Genomic DNA, 20,451 nt, shown 5'->3' on the forward strand with positions numbered 1-20,451 from the left:
AATGTCAACCATTATAACAATACTGCTTTTAAAGTTAGACAGTTATTTATTCTATATGTACTTTCTAATTTTTTAAATTGACAGAAAAATTGTGTGTATTATTTTCATACATATAACATGATGTTTATATAGACATATATATGTATACATATATATATATATATACACACACACATACACAAAAAAACACACCACATTGGGAAATGATGAAATCAAACTAGTGAACATATTCATCACCTCACCTTTTTTGTGTATGATGAGAATACTTAAAATCTATTCTGTTAGCAATTTTCAAGTACTGTATACAACATATTATTATTTACTATAACATTAACTATGGCAAAAAGCACAATTACTTTTGCACACACCTAATATAATCATCATTTCGTACAACAGATCTCCAGAACTTACCCCTCCTACCTAACTATAACTTTGTACCATCTGACCAACATCTCCCAATACTCCCTCCTACCCCCAAACCTCTGATAATCACTATTCTACTTTCTGCTTCTATGAATTTAACATTTTAGATTCTACATATAAGTGAGTCATATAATATTTGTCTTACTGTGTCCGGCTTATTTCACTTAGCGTAATGTCCTCTAAATTTATCCATATCATCACAAATGATAGGATTTCATTCTTTTTAGAGGCTGAGTAGTATTCTATTGTATATATATACCAATTTTCTGTATTTATTCATTACTTGATGGACACTTAAGTTGTTTTCCTATCTTGGCTATTGTGAATAATGCTTCACTAAATATGGGAGTGCGGATGTGTCTCTGACACACTGATTTCAATTCCTTTGGATATATACCCAGAGATGGAATTGCTACCCAAAACAATCTACAGATTCAATGCAAGCCCTATGAAAATATCAGTGACATGTTTCATAGAAATAGAAAAAATAACTCTAAAATTCAAATGGAGCCACAAAAAACTCTGAAAGAAATCTTGAGCAAAACGAACAAGGCTGGAGGCATTCTACTTACCTGATCTCAAAATCTACAGAGCTATAATCAAACAACATAATAATGACATAAAAACAGATATATAGAGCAATGTCACAAAATTGAGCCCAGAAATAAATCCATGCACTTATAGCCAACTGATTTTTGACACAGGTGCCAAGAACATACAATGGAGAAAGGACAGCCTCTTCAGCAAATGGTGTCAGAAAAACTGGATATTCACATGCAGGAGAATAAAATTACACTTGTATCTCACGTGATATATGAAAATCAACTCAAAATGGATTAAACACTTGAATTTAAGACTTGAAGCTACAAAACAACTAGAAAGAAACATGGGGAAATCGCCACAACATTGATATGGCCAGTAATTTCTTATATAAAACTCAAAAACCACAGGCAACAAAAGCAAAAATAGATAAATGTGGTTACATCAAACTAAAAGGCTTTTGCAAAACAATGGAAACAATAAATAGAATGAAAACACAACCTAAAGAATGGGGGAAAAGATTTACAAATTATAATCTGATAAGGGGTTAATATTCAAAATATATAAGGAACTCAAATAACTCTATAGAAAAAAAATGGACAAGGGACCTGAATAGACATTTTTCAAAAAATATACAAATGGGCAACAGGTATATGAAAAAATGCTCAACATATTATCTGACAACTGTTAGAATGGTTATTACCAAAAAGATGAAATATAACAAATGTAGAGGATATGTGGAAAAGGGAACCCTAATATACTGTTGGTGGGAATGTAAATTAGTACAGCCATTATAGAAAACAGTATGGAGGTTTCTAAAAAACTGAAAATAGAACTACCATGAAATCCACTATAAATACATATTTTTAAGCAAACGCTTTGCATTCTAGGTAGGTACTCTGTTAGGTACTAGGGTCTTTCTTAAAGTAACAAATACCAAAAAGGCAGTTCTCTTGTTTAAAAAAGGTACTTATCCAAATGCCTTTTCATTTCAATTGCTGATGATTCTCATGAAAGCAATTTCCCTTTCTCAATAAAATAAGTGACAATTGGAAGAATTGTGAAAAAACTGGAACCCTGTGACTTACCTTGCTATGGTTAAGGGATGCAGATAGAAATGGATAGAGTATCAAAAATTAGCACCATCCAGAGAGGTAGAGTGGTGAAAAGTGTGAAAATTCATGAGAAACCTAGCTCTTAATGATTTAACCACTCATAAGCTGGAAACTTGCTCAAGTCTCTTAACATTTTAGGCACTGTTTTCTCTTTGTTACATATCAAGAGGATTACACAAGGGGAGACTAGATGCACACATACTTCAGTTTCTTTTAAACTATAATATTCCACTAGTCTAATCAATTATTAATCATAACTTCATTTTTTAAGAAGTAGTATGATCCATTGTGACTTTCCTGGTAGAGCTTGACAGGGGAAACAAAGCATCCTGATTTTCTATCAGCCCTCACATCCCCACGGGATCTGCTGAGTTATGAGTGTTCAGTGCTCCTACCCTCACTTTCCAGCCTGAATCAGTTGTAAAGATATTTCTTTCTCTGGGACCACCCAAGGCCTTATGGTCAGAGTAGGAGGTCCAAATGTAGTATATGTCATCAAACATAATGCTTCCTTGTTAGAAAAGGGAGATGCAAGATATAGCAACTAATAGTCACTAACTTTATGGGGACTGTCTAAACTTGTTCCTGACAACTAGATCTTTAGAAGCTACCTGACCTTGTCACATGTATGACATCTGTCTTCTGACATCAAATGTTGCTATGAGAGAATCTGAGTTCAGTCCAAGTTTTGTCTTCCATGTGAGTGATTTATATTTATGGTATGAATGTCCACAGTATTTTTCTTTATTATTGAAGCCCACTAATTTTAACACTGAATGTCTTGATACTAATCGCTGTGTATCAATTTTTCCTGGGTTGTTCTAACATGAAGATTTGAAACTTTGTTTCAGGAACATATATTATACATTTGAGTATTTATTTATCTTCTATTTATTTTAGTTTCTTATTAAAATGCTAATTATAAAATCAATATCTACAATCTTTCAGTTATTTTTATGTTGCTCAAAAGCACATAATTACCATATGTTGTTTTGTGTAATTTTTTTAAAACTCTTTCCTGTCCTTAACTGTGTTTAGAACATGTTAACATGTCCCATGTTAGAACCAAGGCTAAGATATGCTCATAGAGATTATGGGTCTTCACTTCTGCTACCAGCTGCAGCATGAAGACAGAGAAAATAATGGAACTCTTACAATACAGCTTCCCTAGGACAGTTTCCAAAAGGAATCTACTTCTCAGCCTTAAAACCTCCAACAATTTATTTGATTCTTTGATCTTGTTTTGTCTCAGTTCTCTAGACATTTCCTCAATATGTGTAGTTATCTGACATAAAACATTAAAGTGAAAGATTAACAAATTTGAGAAAAAATGATAAACAAATATGGACAGGAGCTGGGGTCTTTAAACAATTATGTCTTTTTCTATTGATGACTGGCTCAACCGCAAGGTATAGAAGACTGACTTTAGAACATTAATCTCAAAAGGTCAGTCTTAAATGTAGATCTTTCTTTCAAAGAAGACTCTCTAGTCAGTTTCAGGCCTAGAACTGCAGCAGAGACAAAAAATAAAAATAAAAAAGTCCAAGAATGTCCAAGTCATTAAATAAGCTCACATTCTAACAAACAATAGTCAAGGAAGAAAACAAATACAGTGTGTTAGTCACTTAACCTCTGGTAATAAGTCATAAAGAAAACAAAATGGGAAAATATGATTGGAGGATGAAATGAAGGACACTAAGATTAAAATGTTGAGAAGCAGGCATTTGAAAATGTAAGGAAGCAGCCCCCAAGCACAGAATATAGTAAATGCAAACACTCTTGGATAGGAAGAGGCTGAGGACGCAGAGAGTCAGTGCAGGTATGGCACTAGAGAAGGGCAAGTGTATAGAAGATGCGATCACAGAACATGAAAGTCAGATCATGTAGAGGAGAGGGGAGGGGTGGGAGAGATTGACTTGTGTTCTAATTGCAATGAAGCCATGGAAGTGTTTCAACCAGGGAATGATTATGATCTAACTTCAGCTTTAAAAGATCACTGTGGCTGCTAAGGGGAGAATGAGAAGGAAGAAGAGGATTACAGAGATTAGTTAGACAACAGAACTAATGATGACTAAAGAATGAAGTTGCAGAGATGCAGATGGTAAGGAGTAATCGGATCCAAAATACATTTTCGAGGTAGAGCCAATGGCACTCTCTAATGACGTTGATTTGGAGTGATTTTGGAAATGAATGATATTTTCCTACATTCCTCACAGGCAAAATAGTGCTAATATTTTTGTCAATTTATCATGATTGAGACTATAATATCTATGGGAAACTGGAATTTCATAAGTAGAAATCTTTAACTATAAAGTGTGATCTTTAAGATTAGCTTCAAGTTTTCAGAATACGATTCTAATCACTTAACACTACTAGCATGAGTTCCAATTAAAATCTGCAAATGCCTTTTGAAATACACAATACTTTAGATTTAGCCTCCATACAACAATCTATTACAATTCACTACTGATGCTAGGAAATCATTTATTTCTACAGAAATGTTTATAAAATTACCCAACACAAGAAGCAATCACCCTTTCATACTGATGTTTGTAAATGCTTCACCCTTAGGGTTATGTTTTTATTTTTGCTTTTTTTGTTCATTCATTTCTGTATCAAATATTTATTGATTACCTCCAATGTGGCAGGCAAGGTGATAGTACCTCAGGATAAAAATGAAATAAGGTAGTTCCATCAGCAATAAAAGACATTGTCCCTGCATCAGGACGCTTATGATCTAGTGAAAGAAAGGTATTCACACACATGCACATGAGTATACAGACATACACAGACACTTGATAATTATGAAGCCCTAGTGACTTTTGTTTCAACAACTTTCAAAAGTTATTTGTTAAACATATTCAGTACTAGCATATCAAAAAATGAAAAGGCTTTTGAATCATGTAATGTGTAGAACATTAATCTGTTATTATATACCACAGATATACCATTTAATAATATGTACATATATTTTATTACTGATTTTAAAATAAATAATTTCATTAGCCAAATCCTACTAGAAAAACTTTTGGTAATTTTCTTGCAGGGTCAAAATAATTTTTTATATGCTAATCCACCTAGGTGACAGGGAAAATGTTTATGATGAAACATAAATCTAAAATGCTTTAAGATGAAAAATGTATCCCTTGAGCACTTAAAACAGACAATTTTTTAAAACTAGTTAGGCTTCAAAACTGATTAGATTTTTTTCACATTTTGTGATCTTTCCAAAATAAGCTCCTTTATTTCCAATGGAAAGAAGAAAAACATGTAAATGTTAAAAAACTATTAAAAGAAAAAACGTCTTTCTCTTAAAGTTGACTTTAATTTTAGCATGTTGCCTGCTGTACTGTACATTTCATTGAACATAAAAGCTTAGCAAAGACAGGTTTCAAAGTTCCTAACTCAAACTTTCATAAGAAATTAAATATTAGAGGAAAAATAAATGAAAATTAAACAATTACATGCCCCCATGGTAAAAAAAAAAAAAAATTAGGAGAGATATGTAGAAACAGTTTTACATATGCATCCACTGACCTTCTAGTACTTCAACACTTAGGATTTGAGTTTACAGTGAGTCAGGAGGGTAAAAATGTTTATGGGGATAACTGCTTCACCCATAAAGTAATTTAGATAGAGTATATATTTGCATATACAGTCTCAATCCTTCCAAAAAGCAGTATCATTTCCTAATACAAAGGACAGTAGTACATGTCAGGGTACAACTGGGAAAGAATTTCACCCAGGACCTTGAAAGCACAAGTGTAGACAAAATAAATAAATCTGTCAGTGTCAACAAATTACTCACAAAACCTATCCTCAGGAGCAGTGTTTGTACTCTCACTCAGTCACGCTGATACCATGGAATCTGTTCACCATCGACAGAGAAGAGGCAGACCCTGCCAGAATAGCACAAATATTGACTGAGTGCATATCCTCAGACACCCATCTTCACAGAAATGTTTCACCTGGGGTCTGCCTCCCAGGTCCTATCCTCCCTCCCTGTGACACCTTGCTCCTCACATCCTCCCTGAGGGCACTTTTTGTTGATAGAATCCTGACAAATACCTGTCTGAAATATCATAAAGCCATTGAAAGCTCAATTAATTTCACTTACAATAGAAATAATATCTAGACGTCATTCAAATCCAGTTTGATAGGTGCATGACATGGAATCAATAAAAAGCCTGTGGAACGCTTTTAGTAGCGTTTCACTCACATGAGATGCTCAACTTCAAAGATGGCTTATGTAAGTTGAAAAATGCAGCCCCCTTTCTCAATTCCCACATCCATAAGAAAAACACTTGCTTTTCTCCTAATTTTCTCCATGTTCTATTTTTTCTTAATATCCTCTAAATTGTCCAACAATTTTCAAAATACACCATACAGTATAGTGAATTAGAGTTGCCTCCTTCCTAGTCTATAGTGGATCCTGGAAAGGGACAAGAGAATGCACAGAGATTCGTCGTTTGGTGGTAATACATTCTTACAGAGTCTCCAATATTATGTCATTATATCAGTAAGGTTACTTTTTCTCTAGACTAAAGATGGATTAAACCAGTTATAACTCAATTGCTATGTACCTAATGGGTGAAGAGGTCTGCTATTTCTCAGAGAGAGTTTATAGAGGTGAAGAAGAAAGTTTTCCACTTCCCTTTTACCTATTTTGTCACTGTTTTATTTTTTCCAACCCTACCCTCTCTAACATCTGAAATATGCTCTCTGAATCATAGGATATGAAGACAAGTGCATAAAACATTTTTGATGGCACCAGATCTTTTTACTGGACACTCCTGAGAAAATAACAAAAAAAAGCAGAATTAATAAAACTACTTGTATATAAAAATTATGATATATTATCCAGGTCATTAAATAGGAAAAATTCTCTTTCACTATGTCTTCAAGTTGGTTTGGGCAAACTCCTTCATCGATACAGAGGGCTACACCACAGGATCTCTGTCAATTCTTCTCAGTTCCATAATTCTCTTTCTGGGAGAGATGAAAATGCAAACACACAAAGATAGTAGTTATACATTTAGGGAAAATAAAATGACCTAATTTGTTAAAAATATGTTCATTGCAGTAGGTTCTTGAGAGTGTTTTGAAAGTATTATACAGAAATAATTTTTCTTATTATGTGTTGACTCCAAATTATATATGCCATTAAGACAAATGGTGCTCATTGCATTCAAAACGGCTATAATGCTCATTTTCATCTCTCACAGAATCTTGTACACTGTGTAATTTTATATTTTCTATATACTAGGAAATAAAAAGCCAGGTTCTGCCCAATTCCAAACTAACTCTCTGGTTATAAATTGGGAGTTTAAGTGGCCCCTCAATCTTTCTAAATAGTAATATAACATTTTACATAATTTGAAGAGTGAAAAAGCAATGAGAAGAATAAACTGTGATATCTGACTTGTAAGGTCCTGTAGAAACTTTAATTTATTAAAGAATAATTTATTTGGTGTGCATTCTGTGCAAGGCAGTGTGATAACCAGTAATGATACAAAGATAAACTTACAGGTTGCCAGAAGATGAATTTTAAGAGGTACTTAATATTTACAGAGTACCTCTGAGTGGCAGGCAGTTTATAAACATCTTCTCATTTAATCAGCACAGCAATCTACGAGCTGGTTTTATAGGACACAGAGAAAAAGCATCAGAGAGATCTCTGTTTTGATTCTCTATTTACTACACAATTATGGTAAGTAGTTCACAATGATTTAATGGTTAGAAATTATCAGAATTTTCCTTGCTTATTTGCCGCATTATCATATTTAGATTCACAGGAACGAATACAGCCAACTATACTTAGAATCATGGAACTAGGAAGAAATTTCCTTGTTCAAGTAAAATTAAGTTCAACTGAAAATAAGAGAACATCTTATAATAATAGTGGCTTGAAGTTAGAAATTTATTCTTCTTTCAAGCAAAGAAAATCTGCAGGAAGACAACTTAGCATCAATATGAATGTTGCATGAAGTTTTCAGGGTCATGACTCCTTTCATCTCACTAGTTTGCCATTCTTAGGTGTAGTGGTTCTACACTGGATTCTTCTTTGTAATTCTACACTACTTCCAGTGCTCCTGCCATCACATCTACATTCAAGGAAGCATGGTGAAAGAAGCAGTGAAGAAGGGCTCAGTCTCTGTCTTTAAAAACTTCCTGGAATTTACTCCTAAAACTACTGCTGATATCTCATTTGCCAAATGAAAACATGTCCAAATCTTGCTACAAAGCTGAGAAACGTAATCGTTGGCTGTGGCAATGTGCTCAGCTAATAGCCTTATTCAGGAAGAAAAGGAGAATAGGTATGAGGAGGCAACAAAAAGTGCTACATGCTCAGAAGGAAAAAAAAAAAAACACCTATATTCTGTCTTTCATAGACAGTAGAAAAAGTTCTATCTTTTTAATAGACGAGGACACACAAATCTCACAATCCAAGCACTTGACATTAATTTTCATTGTATCTAAGGGTTGAAAGTCAAAATATTATGAACTATTGTGAATATGCCCAACCAAACAGATCAAATCTTCTGACATATCACAATGAATGCCAGCTATAAACAACCAGCATGGCTGTACTGGTACACACCAGGACAACAGAAACTCTGGATGCTTCCTTTTTTATCTAATGCCAGAGGTTTATATTTAAATTAAAAAGAGGAAGTTGTGATGGTGTTCCAGTGTGTTAGCCCAAGTTGTGTGACTCAGCCTAGCCACACAATTTGGGAAAGCTAGAGATTGCTAGAGGGTTTGGTAGGGCCAGGGGTCTTTTGTGTAAAGAAATTGGGTGGTTTCTTGGATGAAAAAATTATGTCATCTAGTAGCCGACAGCTAGCTCTCTATACTAAGAGGAACAAAGGCCCCTCTTTTGCCCCTACTCCTTACTCCGAGATACTACACAGAGGGAAGTTTATATCAATGGGAGGAAGTATCAAGGCATTAAATCTGACATGGATGGGACTTATGTATTTTGGGAGGGAGCTATCTGGCCCATTGAGATGCTTTGATATTGTTTCCACAGGAAGAATTTATCATAAGCCTTGAGAGAGGAAATAAAATAAAAGCTTTGCCACTAGACTTTCTTTCAAAACTAGGGCACATAAGGCAGTAATACTTTGTAGCAAAATGCAGATGAAGAGGCAGCATTTTGCACTGGCCTATGAATTCTCTAGCTTCTGGAGAAGCTCATGCAGCATTACTGCATTTTGGGGCAACCAAAGGAAAAGACGAATTAGTTTGAAAAAAATAACTCATGTCGAAGGCTATTGTCTGAGTTAGAAGCTGAAGCCACCAGCCTTCCCAGAGCAGATAAGCTGAGCTTCCTGAGCAATGGGTAGGCCTCATTCACCAATCTCATTCCAAATTCTGAAAAACTTTCATTATTAGGATTGTCAGACAAGTTCCTGTTTCTGTTGACTTATTTTTGTGTAAATAAATCTCAGTTTCCAATTGAAAAAAAAAATGGCAGTGTACTGGCTGCATGGGCTGTAGGTAGATTTTCCAGATGACTGTGACAGCAGAGATCCATTAGAATGGGGCAATACTTCTCCTTTCAGGACCAGGAATCCAAGAATCACATGGATGAAAATAAAGGAAAACAGCAATGTTAAAGACAATATCCAGGGATCCCACTTACAGCCAGGGATACTTTTCTTTGGGGCTCCCTAAGACAACCCTTGGATTCAATGATTTGTTAGAAGGACACTGAATTTTTATTATATTTGTGGGTACATAACAGGTGTATATATTAATGGGGTACATGAGACGTTTTGATACAGGCATGCAATTGGAAATAATAACACTATGGACAATGGAGTATCCATCTCTTCAATCATTTATCCTTTGAGTTACAAACAATCCAATTACGCTCTTTATTTTAAAATGTACAAGTAAGTTATTATTGACTATAGTCACTCTGTTGTTCTATCAAATAGTAGCTCTTATTTATTTTTTCTGTTTTGGTACCCATTAACCGTCCCCACCTCCCTTCAAGCTTCCCACTACCCTTCCCAGCCTCTGGTAACCATTCTTCTACTGTCTATGTCCATGAGTTCAATCGTTTTGACTTTTAGATCCCACAAATCAGTGGGAACATGCAATGTTTGTCTTTCTGTGACTTATTTCACTTCACATAGTGATCTCCAGTGCCAACCATGTTGTTGCAAATAACTGGATCTCATTCTTTTTATGGCTGAATAGTACTCTGTTGTTTATATGTATCACGTTTTCTTTATCCATTCATCTGTTGACAGACACATGGGTTGCTTCCAAATCTTAACTATTGTATTTTTCTATTTCTGTGAAGGATGTCATTGATACTTTGACAGGGATTGCACTAACTCTATAGCTTGCTTTGGGTAGCATGGGCATTGAAGCAATATTGATTCTTCCAATCCATGAACATGGAATATTTTTCCATTTTTTTGGTGTCCTCTTTAATTTTTTTATTAATGTTTTATAGTTTTCATTATAGAGATTTTGGTTAATTCCTAGATATTTAATTTTACTTGTGGCTATTGTAAATGGGATTACTTTTTTATTATTTTTCAGATGGTTCACCGTTGGCATACAGAAATGCTACTGATTTTTGTATGTTGATTTTATATCCTGCAACTTTACTGAATTTGTTCATCAATTTTTTGGTGAAGTCTTTAGATTTTCCAAATATAAGATTATATCATTTGCAAACAAGGGTAACTTTACTTCTTCCTTTCCAATTTGGATGCCCTTTATAACCTTCTCTTGTCTAACGGCTCTAGCTAGGATGAATATGGTGAATAATACTGGTGGGAGTGGGCATCCTTTTCCTGTTTCAAATCTTAAAGGAAAGGCTTTCAGTTTTTCCCCATTCAGTATGATACTAGCTGTGGATCTGTCATAAATGACTTTTATTATGTTGAAGTATATTCCTCCTATCCCCAGTTTTTTAAGGGTTTTTATTATGAAGGAATATTTAATTTTATTATGAAGGGATATTTAATCTTATCAAATGCTTTTTCACCATCAATTGAAATGATCATATGTATTTTATCCTTCATTCTGATGAATGATGAATTACATTGATTAACAGACTTCGGTATGTTGAATCATCCTCACAACCCAGGGATGAGTCCCACTTAGTCATGATGAATGATTGTTCTAATGTATTGTTGAATTCAGTTTTCTAGTATTTTGCTGAGGATATTTGCATCAATATTCATCAGAGATAACGACCTGTAGCTTTCTTTTATTGATGTTACTGCTTTTTCTTGTTTCTATTTGCATGGAATACATTTTTTCATCCCTCTATTTTCAGTTTATGTGTGTCTTCACAGGTTAAATGTGTTTCGTGTAGGAAACAGACCAATGAATCTTGTTTAGTGATCCATTTAGCCAGTCTATGTCTTTTGATTGGAGCGTTTAGTCCATTTACATTCAATGCTATTGTTAAGTAAGGACTTACTGCTGCCATTTTGTTATTTGTTTTATGGTTGTTTCATGATCTTCTCTTCTTTCTTTCCTTCCTGCCTTCCTTTAGTGGAAGTGATTTAGTTTCTTGCTTTTTGTTTTTTGTGTATCCTTTGTATGTTCTTTGATGTGAGGTTAACATGAGGCTTGCAAATAACCCATTATTTTAACCTGATAACAACTTAACACTATTTGCATAAACTAACATCAAGAAGAAAACTAATAAAAATTCTAAACCTTAACTTGTCCCCTTGCTTTTTAACTCTGTCATTTCTATCTTATGGTACTGACTATAAAAAGCTGTTGTAGTTATTATTTTTGATTGGTTCATTGTTTAGTCTTTCTACTTTAAGAATAGGTTACATACCACAGTTACAATGATATAATATTCTGTGTTTTTCTTTGTAGTTGCTATTACCAGTGAGTTTTGTATCTTCAGGTGATTATTTATTGCTTCTTAACATCCTTTTCTCTGATTAAAGTACTTCCTTTAGCATTTCTTAAAGGACAAGTCTAATATTGATGAAATCCCTCAGCTTTTATTTGTCTGGGAAAGTCTTTATGTCTCCTTCATGTTTAAGTGATATTTTCACTGGATATACTATTCTAGAGTAAGAGTTTTTTTTTTTTCCTTCAGCACTTTGAATATGTCATGCCACTCTCTCCTGGCCTGTAAGGTTTCCACTGAGAAGTCTGCTGCCAGATGTATTGGAGCACCATTGTACGTTTTTTCTTTTATTTTGCCCCTTTTAGGATCCTTTCTTTATCTTGACCTTTGGGAGTTTGATTATTAAATGCTTTGATATAGTCTTCTTTGGGTTAAATCTGCTTGGTGTCCTATAATCTTCTTGTACTTGGATATTAATATTTTTCTCTAGGTTTGGGAAGTTTTCTGATATTATCTCTTTGAATAAACTTTCTACCCCTATCTCTTTCTCTACCTCCTCTTTAAGACCAGTAACTCTTAGATTTTCACTTTGCAGGCTATTTTCTAGATCCTATAGCCAGGCTTCATTGCTTTTTATTCCTTTTCTTTGGTCTCCTCTTTGTATTTTCAAATAGCCTATCTTCAGGTTCACTAAGTGATTTCTTCTGCTTAATCAGTTCTGCTACTGAGAGGCTCTGATGCATTCTTCAGTACGCCAATTGCATTTTTCAGCTCCAGAATTTCTGCTTGATTCTTTTTAATTATTTCAATCTCTTTGTTAAATTTGCCTGATAGAATTCTGAATTCCTTCTCTGTGTTACCTTGAATTTCTCTGAGTTTCCTCAACACAGCTTGTTGTGAATGCTGCCTAGCCTTGGACTCATCCTTCAGGACTATGAGCTTCCTTTCTGGCCCAGGGAAGGTCCAGAAATGCCATCCAAGAGCCAAGTCCTGGAATCAGAGACCTCAAGAGCCCACTTGGTGCTCTATCCCACTGTGACTGTACTGGTACCTAAGGTGCAAGACAAAGTCCCGTTTACTTTTTCCTCTGCTTTTCTCAAGCAGAAGACGTTTTGCCCCATAGCCATTACAGCTGGTAATGTGCTGAGTCCCACCTGAAGCCAGCAAGTCTCAGAGGTTTACCCAAGGCACTCAGTGTAGTACCTGGGTATCACTACTTGTTATTCAGAGCCCAAGGCCTCTTTAGTTAGTAGGTGATGAATGCTGCAAGGATGGAGTCCTTTCCTTCAAGGCAGGAAATTACCTTCTGGACAAGGATGTGTCTAGAAATCTCATCTGGGAGCTAGAGCCTGGAACAGAACCTTACAACTCTGACCAGTACCTGATCCTGCTGTGGCTGAGCTGGTATCCTGGATGTAAGACAAAGTCCTCTCCACAATTCCCTCTCCTCTCCTCAGGCAGGAAGAGTCTCTTTCAGAATCACAAGCTGTGCAGCATGGGATTAAGGGAGGGATGATACCAGCACTCTCTTGGCTGCTCCAGCTGGTGTCTCAGTAGGTCACGTGCTCCCCCCAAACCCCCTCCCAGTCCACTGTCTCTGGGCCTAGTTTAGCCCTAGAACTTGCCTAAAAGTTGCAGACCTTATGGCCTAGACTGCCTTTTAAATTTATTTGAGACACAGAGTGCTGTAGCCCTCAGTGGTGAGCTTTGCATGCACTCAAGTTTCGACCACTGGGACTGTCAATGCCCCTCTGGCTAGGGCTGGTTCAAATGCTCTCTCCATGGGTGAGCATCAGCTGAGTTTGGTCCAGTTTTCCTTTCTGCTCTAACAGGAAAGCACTGAGTTTAATGCCTCACAACTGCTGTGTTCTCACCCCAGCACCCAGAGACACTCTTCACACCATGCCCATCAGTGGGATTGGGGGGGTGGGGGGGTGGCATAGGTGATTTACAACTGTTTTTTCCATCCCTTCAGTGCCTCTTTCAGCAATGTGAAGTTAAAGCCACGTACTATGAGTGCTCACCTAATTTTTTGTTCTATGAAAGTGTTTTTTTCCGTGTAGATAGCTGTTATTAACTTGGTGTCCTTGCCAGGCGGGAGATGGGTACAAGGTGGAGCTTCCTATTCTGCCATTTTGACACATAGAATTTTAAAAAGAGCTTATAGTGACAGATATGGCTTATTATAGTGGAAATACACAAATTTAAATCACACCAAAAGCATATCAGGCAAAGTCCAGGAGAAACTAGGTGCAAGCTCCCAGTTATCTTCTGTCAGTGGAGTCATGCCTACACCATTCAACTCTTCTGTAAGAAATGTTATAGCACACATAAAGTATTACTAATCAGGGAGGCTCCGCTGAGGCTTGGTGTCCAGGATCTTTAATGGGACTTGGTCACATAGCCATAGCTGACCACTCTCATGGCTTACTTTAGCCTTCAGACCCACCTGGAGGTCAAAAAGTCAAGCTCATCTATACGATCCAAGGCCCCCAAAATCACATTTTAGTAATAGAGTATCTGGCATGGGCCAAGGCCTCAGGTAAGCAAATACACTCCTATCAGGCAGAAGGTCAACTTGCTGAGTTAATCCTTTATTGCCACAGGTGGAAAATGAATTAGTTTGTTGTTTATGAGATTCTAAAGAATTTTTTACTTGCTTTAATTACTTCATTTTACTAGGGACTGAAATGCTGAAAAATTCCTATGTACACAATCTAGAATTTTATTTGAAAAAAAATTATAAATTATATAGTTTGATCCCTTACTTTAAAAATGAGAAAATTAAAATTCAGAAATAGTGATTTGTTTATGCACTCTAACTTCAAGCCTGCTGGCATTTAACCTGCTGCTCTTTAAACATATTAATTTAAAAATCAGCTCTAATGATTTTTCCTTATTTTACATGGAAATAGAGAATACTTATTTAAGGCAAGTGTACACATAAGAGAAAATCCAGATTCATAAAGCCTTTGATTGAATTTATATTTATCTAACTTTGTTAATTTTTTTAAGTAAACTTCAATTTTTTAATTATTCTATTGGAAACCCTTTAACAATAATAACCAAAATTCTAATCTAGGCTATATGTGTCCCTGAACAACCATGATGTATTTTGGCATTTAAATGTTCTCACTGCTTTCTCCTTCTGGTGCCCAAATTTGTATCAAAGCTGACCATCTCATTAGACCTGAAGATTTAGGTGTTTTTTTAATTGTTATTTTTTAAGTTCTGCGATTCATCTGAGGAAGGAAGCAGAAAGAATACAATGGTCTCTCACCTGCTCCCTCCCTGGTGTCCTTGGTCTGCCTTAGACAGGCTTCCACCTGAGGATATATGCGTTGTGCTCTGCACAAAAGTGCTCAGAAGAGAATATGGTCTGGCTGACATCCAGACCATATTCTTTTTGCCCAGCCAGTGGCTGCCCAGGAATATATCCAATGAGAGGGCTGCCTCTTTTCAGTTCTCACCAAGGTCCTACATGGCCAGCTGCAGCCTTGGCCTTAGAAGCTGTTTGTCATCATCAAGGTGGCATTGGGGTTTCTGCTCCCATATTGGATATTTTAATAGATTTATAGGAGTCTCTAAATTTTTTTGAAGCTGCCCCCTTCTCAGTAAAATCAAAAAGTTATCAGCACTCTAGATATATACAGTAGCTTTTTAATGTTATATTCATGTTTTAACAAATGAATCTATTATATATTGTAAAACATGATAATATAACATAATATCAATATAATAATATAAATGATAAACTTAAAAAAGAGTGGTAGTTCTTATCTATTTTTCCAAGCCCCCAGTGGAAACTCGTGTCTAATCATTGAAAAATACATCCCCACTTTGGATACTACTGTTCTAGAAAATGAATCTTGGTTCTAAAAATTATTTAAACATATACCCACACTCCTCTGAACTATTTATCCCCCTGGGATGAAAGTCTGCCCAGCTGAATCATCTCCATTGAATGCACCCAGACAGCTGCAGCTCTCAACAGAAGCTCTCTAACAGCATTTTAAAAGGAAGGCCTGTTTCTTAAAACATTATAACATATTTTAAACATACACAAAGAGTTTTTAAAAATCACACTGATTTCCTCACATTGACCTAAATTCCTAAGTTTAAGTCTTCTGTATCCTGATCTGTCAATGGTGGGAGTGGAAAACATCTGCTCTCATTCTGTGTGTGTGATTTCTTCAAATAATAGTGACAATAATATCACTATTATATAAAATGGCCACTTGCCTAATTTTAAGGCACATATTAATTGGCTATTGGTGTCCTAGTGCATTTTGCTGAGCAGAATGATAGAGTCATTAGGACACAAATCTATCAAGGATATATAACCATTTAAGGAAATGAATGCTCTTTGATTGTTTTGGCAATTCAAACAAAGCCTGTGAATTCAGCCCAAGCACCCAGTGGACTCTGCAAAGCCGCAATTCTAGGCAGGCACAATGGCCCATTTGACTTCACCACAATCACAAAAACGCAGGCACACTAGAGATTCCAGGGGACTGAAGAAGAATTAACAATGTGAGCTGCCATTTGACTCTGCCAATATTATTTAGATCATCCTTGTAATCACAGGATCGTGCATCCTCCAGACAAGGCTTTGGACAGAGAAAATGACCCCCTGAAGGATTAGCAGGCTTGGCTCTGTACCCCAGCCTCTGAGACTGATCCAGGGCAAGACCACAATCTTTTCTTACCTCAGTCCCTTTAAAGTGTGCCCTCAGTGGGACAATGATGCTTTCTGTCATTAGATTTGGCACACTTAGAAATACATAAAATGTTAAAATTGCTAAGGCAAATTTGTATGAATGTAGGCAAACTTTCAGAGAGCTCAAATTTCTGAAAAGTATAATCCACCAGTTTACTCTGAGGAATAGACAAGGAATTCTGCCAAATTATGCATTATTTTTCTGCATATACTTAAAAGATAAAAACATGAAGCTAACTGATGTCAGCATCCTACACACTCAAAAATGAAAATCCAGTATCTGCTTTTAGAGATTCACTGAGCAAGATTATGTCCACACTTATTAATCTGAAGGTTGAACTGCAGCTACCGTGGCAAGGTTGGGGGTAGAGGAGCTATTTAGGAAAGTAGTTGAGGTGAAAATAAAAGCCCCAAAGCTATGGTTCCCCAACACCAAGGGAGTTTATTTTGATGGGTCCTTCAAATGGTAGAGAGCACCACCTTGTTCCCTCAAGATGCCCCTGGGAATTTGTAGGATACAAAGAAAGAAATAGTGTATGGTAAGTCCGAGAAGCCACACACCATGTCCTCAGCTCACAGCTTAGACTAAATCTCTCATAACCAAGTTGATTTGAAAGCAGTAAAGCTAACCACTGGGCTTGGACAATGAGCAAACAGAAGTGATTAATATGGGAGAAAAAAGGGGACTACCCCAAGTATCAGATGACCTTAGAAAGGAGAGCTGCTGCTAATATGACAGAATGACAGAAACTGATTTTTTTTTCCAAATTAGTGGGTGGGTCTGGAGTAGATATCACTCAATATTTTAAAAATTCAAGTACAGCAATTCATATACTCACAAAGATGGGTAAAAATTATACTGTACTACTAATATCTCATATCCATTGGAATTGATTGATTTATAGTCTGCCTCATTTGAAATTTGATGTAAGAAAATGATTGTCATTCTGGTAAGGATTATCTCTTTTTCTAACCCTCAAGTTATAATAAAAAGTATTTGCGAAAAAAAGTATTTGTGAAAATGAGAATATAATTCCAGTATAACAACATTATTTTTGTTAATCATAACAAAGGTTGGCATCTACTATGCAACCTGTTGGTTTTTTCTAAACTAAAATTGTATAAATATATAATTGTTTATCATGCACATTATGGTATTAATTTTCTAATATTGTTTGGGAAGAAGGTATTCACCAGAAGTAATTAAGTATATATGTGTTTTGTCTTTATTTTAAAAAAAATAAATATTTTAGCCATATTAGAGAGTATGTAGAGTAAGAAACATCCATATACTCATTATAGGTAGAATGGAAAGCTTTCTGTTCAATTTCCAAACTCTATTAGATGTCATCGAAATTCTGATCTTGGCATTTAGATTCCCATAGACGTTTCTTATAGTTGTACCAATAATTACGTATTTGAAAACTATATAAAAATTTTCTACATTTGAAAATGTATATAAGTAATATTATATATGTGTGTATACTGAATATATGTGTGTATATATGTGTATACACACACGTGCACACACACATACCTTCTGAAACTTGCTTTTTTGACTCAAAATTACATATTTGCAATTTACCAGGGCTGATATAAGTAGTTGTAGTCCATTCATCTGCTATACACTATTCCATCAGATTTATCCATTCTCTAACTGATGAAAATTTATATTGATTCCAAATTTTCATACTACAACAGCTCTCTTAAGCAATCCTTGTTTGTGTCTCTTTGTCCACAAGTGTAATAATTTTTCTAAAATAAACCTAGAAATAAAATTGCTGATGCTGACGGTATAAACATTTTCGACACTGTGGAATTGCCCTCTGAAGAAGATGTATTGATTTATCACCTGTCACCAGCATTGTATGAGACTTTCCATTTTATCATATTCTTAACATATGGCATTGTCAGACTTTTAAATGTTTGCCATCCTGGTGACTTTTAAATATTTGTCATGGTATTTCATTTGTGCTTATATTAGTTTTTTTATTTTGCCATAACAAATGACCACAGCATAGCACAAATCAATAACAGCATAACTTTATTATTTCCCACTTATGGAAGCCAGAAGTCCAAAATGGGTCTAAAGTCAAGAGGCTACAGGGCTGCATTCCTTCCAGGGCTTCCAGAAGAGCAGTGGCCTCATTCCCTGGCTCATGGTCCCTTTTTCTATCTTTAAAACCAGTGCTGTGACATCTTAAAATTTAATGACTCGGCTTTTTTTTTTTTTTTTCCTTGAGACAGATTTTCACTCTTGTTACCCAGGCTGGAGTGCAGTGGTGCGATCTCGACTCACTGCAACCTCCACCTCCTGGGTTCAAGTGATTCTCCTGCCTCAGCCTCCCGAATAGCTGGGATTACAGGCATGCGCCACCAAGCCCGGTTAATTTTGCATTTTTAGTAGAGACAGCGTTTCTCTAAGTTAGTTAGGTTGGTCTCGAACTCCTGACCTCAGGTGATCCACCCACCTCGGCCTCCCTCCGTGAGCCACCGCACCCGGCCCAGTAGGTCGATGACCATACCATACGCTATATAATCTCCCCATGTCAAAACCAATTAATTAGCAATCTAATTCTATTTGCAACTTTAATTCACAGTTTCTGGGGACATCTTTGGGGGTGATAATTTTGATGGCCATAATGTTTAATATTGTACTATCCTGCCTACAATTGAAGATATTTTTACAATATTTATTGACTTGATCTGGATTTCATGTCTGTTAATTCCCATTTTTTTCATTGAATTTTTGCTTTTTTATAAAATTTGCCAAAATTCTTTGTATTTTTAAGCTTTCAACCCTTGGTAAATTATATGTATTTAAAATAACATCTCCAAGGCTGTGACTGGTCTTTTTCTTTTAGTGCCTTTAATTCAGAAGTGATGTTGTTTGTAAAGTTGTTTTTGTTTTAATATAGTCAAATTTATCACTTTCTAGTTTATAGTTTTGGTGGTTCAAGGAATTCTTCCCTACCTTGAAGTTATCTTTATTGTTTTAAGATGTTATATAGAATGCAAATACTTTTTTCTATTAATTCTATTTACAATAATATTTACTGTGACATTTGAAGATGTTACAGTACTGGTTTTGATGGAAATTCAAATGGGAATTCAGAGACATGAAATCCAAATAAAGTCAATATTCTAAATTTTCTTGAATTTTCTAGGTGGGTAATTATATGATCTGCAGGTAAAGAGAGTTTTTGTTTCTTCCTTTCCAATTCTTGTATTTATTTTGCTTTCTTACTGTGCTGGATGAAATTTCAAATACAATATGAAATAAAAGTAGTAGTAGCAGGCATTTAAAATTGCATCTTGACTTTGAAATAATTATTCTAAAATTTTATTAGTAAGTATACTACTTCCTGTAAGTTTTTGGCAGAGACCTTTTACAAATTTAAATAAATTTCCTCCAAATCTATTTTGATAAAAGTTTATCATTAAAAGGTGTTTTATTTTATTAAATTATATTTCTCTATTTATTGATCAACTGGTTTTTCTATTGCAAAGTAATTTTAAAGGTAATGTAGATTAATGATTTTTTCACTATATCAGTATAATTATATTTTAGCTCACATCTAGTACACTTTTAAGCACGAAATAGTAAAGAAACATATACATATATAGCTATTGAACAAAATCCTTCTAAAACATATTCTACATTCCTCTGCCTTGTAAAATAAAATATGCTAAAAGATATGAAAGTGTTTCATAATTATTCAGGGTAATTAGAAAATATATAATAAGCAATTCTAGAAACCGCCGATATTTTTCTTTCTTCCTCTTTCCCCATGTTTGAATCTCAT

The sequence above is a fragment of the Pan paniscus genome, chromosome 6, assembly GCF_029289425.2.
Source record: "Pan paniscus chromosome 6, NHGRI_mPanPan1-v2.0_pri, whole genome shotgun sequence".
Lineage (NCBI taxonomy): Eukaryota > Metazoa > Chordata > Mammalia > Primates > Hominidae > Pan > Pan paniscus.